Source organism: Lepeophtheirus salmonis, chromosome 3 (genome assembly GCF_016086655.4).
Source record: "Lepeophtheirus salmonis chromosome 3, UVic_Lsal_1.4, whole genome shotgun sequence".
Classification (NCBI taxonomy): domain Eukaryota; kingdom Metazoa; phylum Arthropoda; class Copepoda; order Siphonostomatoida; family Caligidae; genus Lepeophtheirus; species Lepeophtheirus salmonis.
The window spans coordinates 17,968,855-17,979,897 of NC_052133.2; the positions used below are offsets into that span (position 1 = coordinate 17,968,855).

The window sequence follows — 11,043 nt, forward strand, 5'->3', positions numbered from 1 at the left end:
TATTTATATTAGAGTTGTTTGTATGAGTGCATTAGTTTGAATAGTTTTTTTGATAAATTATGATAAAATTTCTCTCAGCATGAAAATTACTCTCTTTTCAATTCATCTACAAATGCAATGATTATTTTTATTTATTAAGAAGTCCTTCATTAATTATAGCTTAACATACTCTACGGTATAAAAATGTCATTGTTTTAATATACTATAAACTTAGTTGCATTGAAGAAACTATTAAGCAAACATTATTATTATATACACACACACACTAAGGCAGTGCATTAAAATATTGCACTTAAAAATTAACTTCTTGAAAAATGAGTACAGTCTATAATATTAGAAAAACTATATTTCTATATATTTATGTGCATACATACACTTATAAATATTATATTTTGCAAGTCATCCCACTAGAAAAACATCAAGTTTTATATAATCATAAAATAATTTGAATTTTATTTCAACTTACTTGTCTTAGATTAAATATCTAAATATACGGTTATCAACTTTTATAACTTTGTTTTTTTATTACAAAATTAGGGAAAATGTATTATTCTATATTGTTTCAGTTTAACACTGCTTCATGTTCATGGAGTCCCAATTAAAGCAAACCACAATCTCGAGCTAAGAACAGAGCATTACACTTCCCCTGGGACTCCACAGCTTTCACCACTTTCATCCCTTCGATCACTTGTCGAAACACAATGTGCTTGTTGTCCAACTAGGATTTTTTCATCATACAAATTAAGAATTGAGAACCATTGGTGTTGGGGCCAGCGATGGGCATAGAGATTATACCAGGTCTAGTGTGTTGCAGAGCGAAATTGTCATCCTGGAACTTAGAATCATAGATTGAATTCCTTGCAAACCCGTTGTGCGCTGTGAAATCTCCTCTTTGTGACAGCTAGTTGGGGATCACACGATGAAAGGTAGAATTCTCGAAGTCAAAGCCCTTCTTACCAGTAAACATAGCATGGAATTTCTCCACTATCTTGGGTAACCCATACGAAGGAAGCTCTATTATTATTCGCCCAATTGCTTCTCATCAGCACCTACAAAAAAAAAACTCTTGGCAAACATATATTATTTCCACTCCAATCTCTTTCCGCCCTTAATCGCACCTTCAATGCAAGTTTTAGAAATCCCGAGGTGTTTATCCACCTTAAAGACTGAAATATCTTTAAAGTACTCTATAAGTATAAAAAATTTTATTCACCCTCTACGTAAATCTTTGATTTATGATATTTTTGAAGTATGGTACTAAATAAAGTTCTGAGCTATTAACAAATTCTGCTATTAATTATTATCGAGGTTTTAAAGAATGATTTTTGATTGTTCTTATTATTTATTAACCCTAATGATGAGTGATAAGTGAGGGGAAAGATGTCTTAAGTGTGGTTACTACATGCATATATCATACGTGAACATACAATTTATTTATAAGAACCTTACGTATTATAATCTCCAATCATCAACAATTATCCCTGTCAAAATAAAGAGGATCTGTGATTTAAGACGTTTCAGAATTGTGTTCAAGCAAATGTCATATTAGTAATTTATTATAACATTTTTACTCCTACAAACAGGACTAATTTTAAATCACAAAACCTCTTCATTTTGATAGGAAGAGTTATTTAGTTTTGAAGATTCTAATATTTAAAGTTTTGTGTCGACACGTACCACGCTTACACGTATGACAGATATGGTAACCCGCCTTTATTGTGTATCAACATATATATGATTGACTACAAATTGTCACTTTATAAGCAATCTTAAAATTGAATTTAATTGTCTCCTAATACTATTTAGGTTATGAATTCCCAGATATAATACTAAAAAGTATTCCGTTTGTTAAATTTCAAACTGTGGTAGAAAAATCATCAATACAACTTTCATGTTAGGATATGATGTTAGACTAATCGCCAAATCCACTATTGTTTCCTTTCAGTATATTTCTGAAGTTCATAGAAATTACGTTCAACAAAGTCTGCTCCTTTGATTTAGAGTATAAAATGATGAATTTTTATTTGTTGATATACATTTAGCGAAAAATGAACTATGATTGGATGATTTTATGCTTAATAAAATTGAAATAATTATATTTTATTTTTTACATTTATAATGAATGTTCCTAAATGGGAAAAATAACGCATTTACATATCTTTTTAAAAAAGAAGACATACTATAAGCCTATCTGTTTCTAGTGAAATAAAAGGATGTTGTAAATATTGCAAGAATGATTTACTCCGTCCTATTGTTATAGTGCAAAAGCGCTTTGTAAAAAAAAAAATCTCAACCAACATATTCTATAGGGTAGTTCCTTTAATCGTTCACATTATTTTCTGGCCTTATCCCATCCCTCCATAAACCGGTTTTAATACAAAGACACACAAATGAAGATTAAGTCCGGTACAAATCTTACTATAAGACCTCTGTTGCTCATGATGTGCTTTACGACAACATACGCCCCTGTTCCTTTAATCAGGAATAAAACCGTCATGGACTTTTGTGTATTTTGTGCAATTGAAATCGTGAAATAGACTATGCGTTTTTGGCTGACACATGGTGCACAACTCGATTCGATCAAAATTTCAGAAAAAGTATGAATTAGAATGGCGAGGAGCCACCATTGATGATTTCATGGAAGCCTTGTTACCCAGGAGTGGCCAATATCGCCCGAAGTCCTGCTTTGTTGAGGAAAATTAACAAAAAAATGAGAAGAATGACGGCCAGTCGATGAATCCAATCGCTGACAGGATCGTAGTAGTGCCCTCTTGAACTGTCCATAGTATCATAAATGAAGATATACGGTACCACAACTATGCGGATTGCAAAAGAAAGCTTCTAACCCCATCAAACAGGGAGAAAAGACTTACCCTAACCAATGCTTTGATCACTCAAAAAATGAAGCCTCCCGTGAAAGATCTTGTATGTTTCTTCTCAGATATGAAAAATTTCGAGAAACAATAGATGGATTGCAAAAAGTCCTTATAACTTACCTAGATCATGAAGCCTAAGTACTCATACCAAGTTATGGTTATAGGCATTGTTTGTAAGAATGGGTCACATTATGCCACTATTCATCTTCAGGCAGGGCCTGAAGGTCAACGGTAATGTCAACATTATTGTTCTACGCAACAAAGCCTTTCCTTGGATCTGCAGCATCATGAAAGACCGACATTGTATCTGGCAGCAAGATGGGGCACTCATAAATAATTAATAATGGAAAAGTGATTTGCACTTTAATGGTTAATTTTTTGTTAAGCTAAACAAAATGCAAAAAATGACTGCGATATCAAATTCCAAACTTTTGTCATTACGCTACACTTTAAATTGTACCTTCCTCTTCCTGAGTGCACCAACTAGTTATTACTTTATAACTATATGTTTTCTCTTCAAGAATTAATGAATTATGATAACAGTATTGGAAAATAAATAAAAAACACTGGTCAGGTTGCCAACTACACAAAATATTGTACTCGTGTTATTCTATATACTGTATAATTTACATTTATCTAATTAAAATCATTTAGTGTTTGAATATAAGGACATAATTCATTATAATCGAAATGTATATAGTTTATAAATAATGGATTAAGTAAGACCCATTTAATTATCTGACGCTAACGTAGTAAAAAATACAAATTAATACAAATCATAAATTTTTATACATGCATTATAGGAATGTTAGTTAATTAATGAAAATTATAAGTAACCAAGCTTTCATAAAATATCTATATAAACAAAGGTGGGGTGGGCTGCACGGGCTATAGCCCTACCTCAAATTTGTAGAATTTTTCTTTTTACAAGAAAATTTAAAATTTGAAGTTTTATTTTTTAATTTTTTTTCAAAAACTATTAAATATTATATTTCTAAAAAATATATAATTCTTTTGTGAACAACTGTAGATTTTCGATTTTTTTTTTGTCTACAACTATGGATTTTTGAAAAAAAAATTCAAAAAGTTTATATTTGGAATATAATTTGTGATTTTTTTTCCTAAAAAATTTAACATTTTAATTTACTTTCGAAAAAGAAACTATTTTTTTTGTGAATGGCTGTAGATTTAAAAAAAAAATTTAATATCTGAGATAGATATTTAGTTATTTTTATTTAATTATATATTCTAATTAAGATAAGATCTTGGAGAAATAGTCCTTCAACAATTATGCATGTCATATATTGTTAATTTGTTTATTTAAAGGTATATATGATAAAGTTAGATCTACTTGAGGGCTGGCCCATAAATTGTGAAAACAATTTATCATATACCTACAATCTACATACATATATATTCGTAACGTTGACAACAATCTACCCGTCAGTAGCAATGAAGGCCCCATAAATCTTTTCAACAAAATAAAGAACTTTTTTGATTGTTATCAGGGATATGTGGTAGAGATGATAACTCATGATAAATGCAAATAAAAACATAGTCCTTTAATTATGATAAAATAGTTATTATTAGCAAATTTTACAATTTATTTGATATTTAATTTTTACATCTATTTTTTTTTTCTTGCTAATACTATTTGTTGATATTTGTGATGCTCGAATTACCAGTACTTCAATGCTACCGGGTTACTTATACATGTAAATTGGCATTATAATAAATTGGCATTTAAACCAGTAATTGCAGTGTCATTCAGAGACAGAATATTGAATCAACGATGACTAGAGTTGAAATGTTTGTAATGAAAAAACTATTTTTTTAAATTAGATAAGAAAAAACGGTTGTTAAGTGTGCTCTTTTTCTTTTTCATTCATTGTTTAATAGGTCGTCGTGGTGTTCACTTCTTCCTTTAAGTAAGCATTATTGCATATCTTTGGTATAAATTGTTTTAAAAATGCATAATAAAACAAATATATTAATTTATATTAAGTTATAGGATTTTTCCTACACGTATTTTATATTAAATGTTGAAAGTTCTACTCTTTTTAGAAATTATTCATTTTCAGTCTCCTAAATCATAAAAGAAGAAGCCGGTATTTACAAGGGTCTTAATTTAGTAGTACCATAAATATCGCCCCCTCCCTCTCCTCCCACCTTTTTTTTTCCTTAAAAAGATATCAAATCTATCAATGAGTCAACCCCTAATACGGCGTTGCATCGCAAGCTAAAAAAATACACCATGTATTTTCTTTTTAGCTGTCAATTCCCTCATCTCACTTGATACGTGATGTCTATTTTTTTTTTTTTAATAAAGAAAGTAATAAATTGTTATATATTAATGCTCCGTTTCCAAAAGGGCAGGAATATAATTTCTTGTTGATCCCTCGTCATTTATATAGCGACATATTGAGTATTTCATTGAATAAGTCTTTTTGCTATCGTATGCAAATGTATTACAACGGTTTAAATAAAATATTACTAAGCAATATTACTATATAATACAGTATCGAATAAAATACAATGCAGGATTTTAATATTCTAAAATATATTTACGTAACTCATTTTATAAATTGTTGAGAAATAATATAACTATGACAGTTTGGGAGTACTCTAAAGATTAACAACAGTTGTTACAGTTGACTTATTTATTTAATTACCAACAGATTCCTTGGTGCAATCAAGGTTACATGCCAAATTTCATAACCAGACCCTCTTTCTCTCTTTGAAATTACTATAATTAAGCATTTCTCAATATGATCTTTTATTTTTAAAAACTCAACAAATTATTAAGCAAACTACTTCCCAACATTTCAAAGTAAAATACCTGCGGATGTCCATGCAGGTACATGTGATAGCTCATTTTTGTTTTTTGTATATTTTAGTAACATAAAAAACAATGGAAAAGTATTTTGGTAACGGAACCAATACAAAAATATTGGTTTCGTGACAACACCAGTTCATGTTTACAATTAAAATTAGGTCAAACTCTTTTATTCTTTATTGTCACGTCCAAATAAGGATTTTTTCCTACTTCATGTTTCGTGTTATTATAAATCAAGACTTCTAGTAACTTTATTTGTTCACTGTTTTTTAAGGAAAGTTGTCTAAACGAACTGATTCCCTATGGTTTTACAAAAGAAAAAAATAATACTTTTTTAAGTTTTTTCTGGTCTTTCCCTTATTCGGCTTCTTTTTTTTTATATAATATGTTTGTAGTTAGTTGATCATTGTTCGCTCAATTCTGAACCAAAATATATTCATATATTTGCAGTAATACATACAAATTACTTTTTTGGACAATGAATAATGGTTTTAATATCAAACATGCCCAAAAATTATATTTTTATATTTAAAATCCTCATGGGTGAAAAGTTATGCCTTTTTTTTAAATTATTTATTGGCATTATCAAGCAGAGTCCCTTATTGGCATTATCAAGCAGAGTCCCCATAAAACTTTTCGAGCCATTGGTGAGCTTCAATTATATTTTTTTCCACCACAAAAATCAAAAAAATATTAAAAGTATTGTTACATTTAGCAGAATAACTCACAAGCTATTGAACAGATTCCATTGAAATTTTTAAAGCTGTTTTTTAAAGTTTCGTACAAACTTAAAAAGATGTGAATTAAAAATTGAATAGTGTTGTATATTAATCATTTGTTCTTTCTTTTAATTGATTCAGGTTTTATGTTCAGGCTTTAATTTTTAATTGGTTGGTGCATTCAATATGTAATATATATTGACACTTGTAAAAACATGGTTATTTTGTCAAAATTGTTCCAAAACATTTGAAGCCTTTGAGTATTTTTCGATGTCTATATTTTTCGATTTTCAGAGTGTAAAGAAAATGACTGGGCGTTTTTGAGAAAATTGTTATTTCATGTAGGTTTTCATTTACTTTTTATTGGCTCATCTAAATAAATTTAACCTGCAATAAGTAGAAAACAACTCCAAGTTTGCGAAATGTTTATTTAGATAAAAATATAGAACTGCATTATTACTAAATAATCTTAAAACTTCAACAAAAAAATTTTATTCAGGATTTTTTTTTTTTACATTTTCTATGTTAAATTAGTTACTTATTTGTGAAGAAGTAACTTTTGTTAATAAAATACAATAAAGTAAAATGGAATTTTTGAAGAAACAAGTTTTGTAAAACTAGACATACGCTTTCATAAATATAACTTACGTTATTTGACAAAAAATGCATTTTATATATTTAAAAAAACCATACCATAGCGCACACGGAGATGAAGACTGTCTTTATATATAAGGGCAGTTTTTGATTTTTTTTTCTTTATTAAAATCATATCTGTAGATAAATTTACAAAACATAAATATGTTATACTACAAGAACATAATGGAATTACACTAATATTAGTAATTAGACCTTCAAAGCCAAGACTTACACCTAAAAACGATCAAAAATTAAAATAAAACCAGCACAAAATTATATTAGAAAAATCACACACTAAATATTTCAAAACATAGTAATCAATCTAATTATCTCCCTTGATGAAAGCGTTCCTACCTCCAAACAATTATTTTAAATTAGTCATGTTTATAGCTGTATCGGTCAGTTTGTTTTTGACAATGTCAATAGCATTATCCTATAAATCACCACCCATTCTTGGTAGTTTTCAAGAAAAACAGGAGTTCTAGCTTCAAAAAGAAAAAAAAATATTGCTCAAGTTTTCATAATGAGCGGGCTCTCCAACTTATTATCAATAAGAGCACTGGTACTCAAAGGAGCGATATATATATTGCCCATTTTTCAGGGGATTTTTGCATTTACTCTGTCGGCAAGCCCAACAAAATGGTTGCCTTTAAGGTATTAATATTTTCATACGTCACATTGAGATAAATAAGTTCAAGTAGGGAGGAGGGCAAAGGAAACTTGACAAAAGCATGAAAAATATTCCCAAACAACTTTCCGCAATCTTTAAAGAGATCGTAGAAAAAAATACATTCTTTTTAAATATGTAATTGTGCTATATATTTTTATTTTTATTCGACAACTCCACAGAAAGAGATATTTGCCCAAGACTACGGCAATTCCAATTTTCTTACGAACTTGTGACATATTTTGTTAGATACATCAACCCGTAAAGTCGAAATCCTCATCTTTAATTGGTAGGACCCTAGATGTAAATGATGTCTTGGAGATTTTGTATGGGGAAACCCATATTTTCCGCTATTTAGCAGGGAGTTTGTGGTGGAGTTAAGGTCATCCAAAAGTGATTATATTACCATTTACTGCTTTCATTTGTAAATTCCTAGAACTTTCTAAACCCTTGAAAAAAATATTTTTTATATTGATTTTGTCTCACGATATCCATTATTTGAATCAACGAGTTATTGTTCTAAAATCAAATTTCAACTCATTTGTTTATAAGTATTTATATTTTAAACGTCATATTTAAACTTTGTTTTTTTCCTTTTTCTCTCTATTCTCAGGAATGGACGAATTTCGTTATTTTCTTTTTTGCATAATTTTGACCACAAATAATCTTTATATTTAATTTTTATTTTAATTGATGATATTTTGTATCATAGCATATTTTTATTAAATTTAAAAACATTTACTATAAAAGGAAGCCAATTTAAAATTAACTGCCCAAATTTAATTCATTTTGAAGCTATCAATTATGATAAACTAATTTTTTTTTATTCGGATGGTTTTTGGAAATTTGGAATTTATTCCAAAAATTGTCAAAATATCTTTTTGATTTCTTTGTTATTTAAATAAGGTCAAAAAAAATTTTTATTTTTATTGCGTCTTTACTCATGTATCTGGTAATCAATACCCGAATTATTTATAGAACCAAGTATCAAACTTAATTTGTTTTTGACATAAGTAATTTAAATTATAATTAAAAATAAGTCTTTTTTACATATTTCACGTAATCAAACAATTTATATTTTTTTAAATTAGAGGTAAATAAGATAATTAATTCATATTATTTTATAATAATGTATGCTGACGGATATATAGGCGTGTGGTTCTCCACAGTTTATTGCTGTTTGCGAAATTGAGACAAAGAAATCATCCCACAGGTCATGCTAAACCGTGACTTTTTTTTATTTATTTCTTTAAATCCTGCTTTCCCCCATAAAAAAATAAATATAAGTACTGATAACAACTGAAAACTCCTGCGTATAATAGGCATGTTAATATAAAAAAAATCAATATGGTTACCCTGACAATCCGAATAATTTTTTAGAAGAGATTAGCAACAATCAGCTGCAACAAGGGAGGAGGGGAGAAGGAAATAAACAGATACATTAGCAAGAATTACGCAAATGTCTGTCCCAATTCTACTTTGAGTCCAAGAAGGACTTACTATCATAAATCTGCTAAAGTCCTCAAGACTACTCTTGTCTTTTATGGGAATATACGAATGTTCAATCAGTTTTGAATATATTTGAATCTATTTAGGAAAGGAAGTTTACTACTCAGGAATTAAATACTAATAATAACGACTGCTAGGCTAAAGAAATTTATTTTTCAGATTACCAATTCCAAAAAAAATGGGTCAGCTAATGAGCTAATAACCTCCATATTGTGAACAGAGAAGAACATGAGTGATTCGTTCAAAAGGAGGATGGAGTCCTTTGCTCGAGGAGTCCCCATTCACCCTTATTGAGTTCAATATGTTTTGGATTGAAGTTTAATTAAGGTTTAAACCCGGGAACACTGAACTCAAGTGTTGAATTTACTTTATTAGTGAATAATTTAGCGTAAAGGTAATGTTGTTTGATGTACAGACGTGCGATGAAAAATCAAGACTATTCCAAATCACCACTGGAAACAATTAATGGTAATGGATTATCCCCCTCCTAAGACATTGTGTAATATATATCAGTTTTGCATTAAAACCATCATTGTATACCAACATCAAATCCTTAACCTCAAGCAAATAATGGAGATTTTTGTCAATTTTTTCAACGTTTTTAATTTTATTTTATTGTTGTTCAGAATTTCTGATATAGACTGTAGAAATAAGTATACTGGAAATAATCATTTATCTTCTAAATTTTAGAAAAGGGCTATTTATCACAAGTTGTTCTTAAATACAAAAAAAAATACAAAGTTTCAGTTCCAAAGACAAAGAGATTTTATGATTCCGCATCGTAATTAAAATCGTGAAATTTTATATTTTCCCTAATTGTATTAAGCTTTTAAAGCGTAAAAATCAAAATACTAACATTGATTTATCGAAAAAATCATGGTAAGTAAGAGTCATCTAGTCTAGTGACTTCAAATCATATAAGTTAGAGATTTTATATAGCTACATATATTTGAAAAGTAAATTTTTGTGTGTGATTAGAATTGATTTTTGTATGCAAACTATGGGTACTATAACATTATAAAGGATCTGAAAATAAATATAAATCCAATTGAAAAATGATTTAACTCGTTAAAGATGTAATTGATGTAAAATATGAGATATAAATATAATGTATATTTGTAGAACATATACTACTAAAATAACACAAGTCAAATGAATTTAAATTTTTAATTTTTTGCCCATGTGAGTTCCTAAGTTTTTTCATCAAATATTATTTTACAACCCTTACATAATTCATTATTTTTCTCCATGAATAACACTTTCAATAATCAATTATATTGAAGAACATCAAAACTTTCTCTTATTGATCTGAAATTTGTTTGGGAACCATATTTTATCACGTAAAAATTTTAATGTACATTGTGCATAAATATACCAAGTAATTGACAACATAATCCTTAAAGATAAACTGTAATTTGCTTTAATGCAAAAAGTCAAAACACATTTATATTAATAATTAAATTATTTTTAACAAAATAGCTTAATATTTACTTTGGCTTTATAGTTTAAAAAATTCAAAAATATCGATTTATCTACAGGGTTGTGCAGCAAACCGTGGACTGTTAATTAAAGGTTTATTGATTATTTTTTAATATTTTGTTACTACTCTCGTTTTTACATAAACACACTATACTAATCATTTAGTCATTTTATCATCATGAGAGAGCAACAAGCAAAAAGGAAGCGCATCTCAGATCTTCCAGATGCTGGAGTTAATGGGATGAAGATTACGGACATTGTTCAGTGTTCAAGAAGACTGGTATTTAAGTTGGCCAAGATGAAAAAAAAATGTAGAAGACA

The 11,043-nt window shown here is 28.6% G+C and overlaps 1 pseudogene; it reads right to left on the reverse strand.

The window, feature by feature from the left end:
• Nucleotides 1–598: 598 nt before the first annotated feature.
• On the reverse strand, nt 599–1,077 carry LOC121114053 (peptidyl-prolyl cis-trans isomerase-like; annotated as a pseudogene).
• Nucleotides 1,078–11,043: the final 9,966 nt, after the last annotated feature.